Genomic DNA, 3,414 nt, shown 5'->3' with positions numbered 1-3,414 from the left:
AAGACTATCATAATTGTTTCCTAACGAGTCTTCCTCTTTGCCTCCTCCCTTTACTAATTAAATTTATAGGGATTGTATTAACTCATTATTCAAATTCTTTAAGGTATTCTTGTTGCCACTGAATTATATCCAAATATTTCCTTATGCTTTAAAAATACTATCCCTATTCTTCATCCTCACATAATCCTTCTTCTCCTCTGTTCTTTCCCAGGCTATCTTCCTACAATGGTTATTCTCTGCTCCTTTTTTGACTCTATCCCTTGATGAACCAGTAAATCTCTACTGTGTTCTTGAATCCTTTTGACCCCTCATCTTATCACTGATCATGCTTTGCCACAGCCTAACTCTGGATTACTTCCACTCTCCCTCTACTTTCTTAGGTCATATTTACATAATGAGAAGTGTTCTATATGAAATTGTAAAAGTGTTGATTGAATTCCACTGCAAAGTTATGTTATATTATCTAATATCAATTGGGGCCCTACTACAACAAGGCAAACATTCTATTTTTAATTGATTTGTCACACTACTAATTTATAGATTGACACATTCTTTGAATTATTGTCCTGGGAAATATATAAACTTTTTGCCTCAAAACATGCCAGCATAAAAAGAAGATCCATTATGGTTATGCTCGAAATGAGTTTTCCTAGGAAGATTTGCATGATGTACTATATGGAGAGAGAAAATACATACCTGCTATGTATTTCTAAATCACCTAAACATGGACTGAGAAGAGAAGCCCTGAGCGTGGGCTTTGCCCATTCATTTCCTCACCTGGAGTCTTAGCACAATGAATCTGAACTATGTTTTTCTTCTAATCTCTAGTCCACAGTAAGCTGTTATTTGACATCTTCCAAAGCTCTGTATTAGCCCTGACATCAATCTGGAGCCTTCTTGGATCTCTTCACTTGGGTGTTCAGTAAATAATGTAATTCTGTAGGTGAATGTTTTAAAGAATGTGCCCTCTCTTATAACTTCATGTTATGCCATAGATTTTTGTTTTGATTTGCTTCTTACTAATGAATAGGTGGAAACTCTAAGGAAAAAAAGCATCTCTTGGGAGTCTGATCTCTGTTGATGACATTTTTTAGGGACAAACTAAAGAGTGAATTGGTAAGATTCTCAAAGGACACAATTTGTTTTTAATGTAAATAGTGATTCTGAAGTTTTTGATTCTCTTTTCAAGAATGCTTCCTGATATAAAGAAAGAAAGGCTCATAGGGAGATAGAGATATGCAGTGAATGTGGATAATCTCTGTGTTTTCCCTAGGTTCTGGTGATGGGGGAACACCAACCCCACTCACCCTNTTTTCTTAGAATAGTTATGTAGTTTAATGTTCAGCATTGGATATATTCAGTTCAACAACCTGGAAATTAATTTTTCTTTTTAATATAGTGACAGAATTTTCAAAAAATCTCTTTCTTGCTCAACTGCCACTTATTTTGAAATTCATGGTTCCTATTTCAATTGCCTTTTAATGTGATTTGTAAAGCTTTTCTCTCTGGTTTATACCCTTACTCAAGGAAGCCAAAGAAGCTTCAGTCTCTGGTTTGATTTTGCTTTTCCAAAAGGTTCCTCAGATATCTTTCAGACATTCAGTCTTATAAAAGCATGGATTTAAATGCATATATCAAACATCTATTATGTCCCAAACACTGTGCCAAGTTGTTTTTGTTGTCGTTTAGTTTGCATTTTATTTTCTTTATATCCAAATCCTTGTGATCCATTTTGGAGTTTTCTTGTTAAAGATACTGGAGTAGTTTGCCATCTCCTTTTCTAATTTATTTTATAGACAAGGAGCAACGGCAAATAGAGTTAAGAGACTTCTCCAGGGGAAAGGACTAGCAAATGTCTAAGACCAAATTTCAATTGAATCTTCCTGACTCAAGACTGCACATTCTATCCACTGAACCACCTATTTGCCTATTGTGCTAACTGGGGACCTGTACAAACAAACAAAAAAAGGCATTTAATTCTTGACCTGAAGGAATATACTTTTTTTTTCTTGCTTTATTTTTTAAAAACATTTATTAATATTCATTTTTAACATGGTTACATGCTTCATGCCCCTACTTTCCCCTTCACCCCCCGCTCTCCCCCCACCCATGGCCGATGCACATTTCCACTGGTTGTAACATGTGTCTTTGTTCAGGGCCTATTTCCAAATTGTTGTTAGTTGTATTGGTGTGGTCCTTTCGAGTCTACATCCCCAATCATGTCCGCCTCAACCCATGCATTCATGTAATTGTTTATCTTCTATGTTTCCTCTCCTGCAGTTCTTCCTCTGAATGTGGGTAGAGTTCTTTACTGTAAATCCCTCAGAGTTGTCTTGTGTCATTGCATTGCTGCTAGTATAGAAGTCCATTACAATCGATTTTACCATAGTATATCAGTCTCTGTGTATAGTGTTCTTCTGGCTCTGCACTTTTCGCTCTGCATCAGTTCCTGGAGGTCTTTCCAATTCACATGGAATTCCTCCAAGCACAATAATATTCCATCACCAGCATATACCACAATTTGTTCAGCCATTCCCCAATTGAAGGACATACCCTCCTTTTCCAGTTCTTTGCCATCACAAAAAGTGCAGCTATAAATATTTTCATACAAGTCTGTTTATCTATGATCTCTTTGGGGGTACAAACCCAATAATGGTATGGCTGGATCAAAGGGTAGGCATTTTTTTTTATAGCCCTTTGAGCATAGTTCCATATTGCCAGCCAGAATGGTTGTATCATTTCACAACTCCACCAGCAATGCATCAATGTCCCAATTTTGCCACATCCCCTCCAGCATTCATTACTCTCCCCTTCTTTCATTTTAGCCAATCTGCTAGGTGTGAGGTGATACCTCAGAGTTGTTTTGATTTGCATTTCTCTAATTATTAGAGATTTGGAACACTTTCTCATGTGCTTATTGATACTTTTGATTTCTTTACCTGAAAATTGCCTATTCATGTCTCTTGCCCATTTTTCAGTTGGGGAATGGCTTGATCTTTTATACAATTGGTTTAACTCCTTGTATATTTGAGTAATTAGACCCCTCTCAGAGTTTTTTGTTATAAAGATTTTTTCCCAATTTGTTGTTTCCCTTCTGATTTTGACAACATTGTTTTTGTTTGTACAAAAGCTTTTTAGCTTAATATAATCAAAACCATTTAATTTACATTTTGTAATTTTCTCTAACTCTGGCTTGGTTTTAAAATCTTTCCTTTCCCAGAGATCTGACAGGTATACTATTCTGTGTTCACTTAACTTATTTATAGTTTCCCTCTTTATATTCAAGTCATTCACCCATTCTGAATTTGTCATGGTGTAGGGTGTGAGATATTGATCTAAACCTAATCTCTCCCACATTCTTTTCCAAATTTCCCAGCAGTTTTTGTCAAATAGTGGATTCATGTCCCAAAAGTT

Source organism: Gracilinanus agilis, chromosome 2 (genome assembly GCF_016433145.1).
Source record: "Gracilinanus agilis isolate LMUSP501 chromosome 2, AgileGrace, whole genome shotgun sequence".
In the NCBI taxonomy this organism is placed as follows: domain Eukaryota; kingdom Metazoa; phylum Chordata; class Mammalia; order Didelphimorphia; family Didelphidae; genus Gracilinanus; species Gracilinanus agilis.
The sequence above is the reverse complement of the archived record's forward strand: the minus strand, read 5'-3'. Positions refer to the sequence as shown.